Source organism: Myotis davidii, unplaced genomic scaffold (assembly GCF_000327345.1).
Source record: "Myotis davidii unplaced genomic scaffold, ASM32734v1 scaffold464, whole genome shotgun sequence".
NCBI classification, from domain to species: domain Eukaryota; kingdom Metazoa; phylum Chordata; class Mammalia; order Chiroptera; family Vespertilionidae; genus Myotis; species Myotis davidii.
The window spans coordinates 797,358-798,008 of NW_006295287.1; the positions used below are offsets into that span (position 1 = coordinate 797,358).

General features: G+C 45.8%; 1 protein-coding gene across 1 annotated transcript in view; it reads right to left on the reverse strand.

Moving 5' to 3' along the window:
- The window catches only part of PLEKHA4 (pleckstrin homology domain containing A4), a gene marked incomplete at its 3' end in the record, with an annotated part of 24,224 nt that overhangs the window by 13,628 nt on the left and 9,945 nt on the right, over positions 1-651 (reverse strand). The gene's annotated exons all lie outside the window — the stretch shown is intronic.

Consider the following 651-nt stretch of genomic DNA (forward strand, 5'->3'; position numbering starts at 1 on the left):
TGTTCGACCAGTTGCTACGATGCGCCTGACCACCAGGGGCAGACGCTCCCATCGGTAGGTTAGCTTGCTGCTGGGGTCCATCAGCCTGGCCTGTGGGGATTGGTTGCCAGTTTGATTCTTGGTCAGGGCACATGCCCAGGTTGTTGGCTCGATCCCCGGTGAGGGGCGTGCAGGAGGCAGCCAATCAATGATTCTCTCTCATCATGGATGTTTCTCTCTCTCTCTCCCTTCCTCTCTCTCTAAACGTCAATTTTAAAATCTTAAAAAAAGAAAAGAATAGGAAGGGGAAAATCAAACCATAATTTACAGATGACATGCTCATCTACCCAGAAAAGCCAACCAGCAGAATCCAAGATTAGAACAAATAGAATTCAGGAAGGATGTCACCTGCAAGATGAAGCTATAAACATTAATGGCATATCTCTAGCCCTGGCCGAGGTGGTTCAATTGGTTAGACTGCAGTGGTCGGCAAACTCATTAGTCAACAGAGCCAAATAGCAACAGTACAATGATTAAAATTTCTTTTGAGAGCCAAATTTTTAAAGCTTAAACTATATAGGTAGGTACATCGTTATTAACTTAATCAGGGTGCTCCTAAGGCTTAGGAAGAGCCACACTCAAGGGGCCAAAGAGCTGCATGTGGCTCGCAAG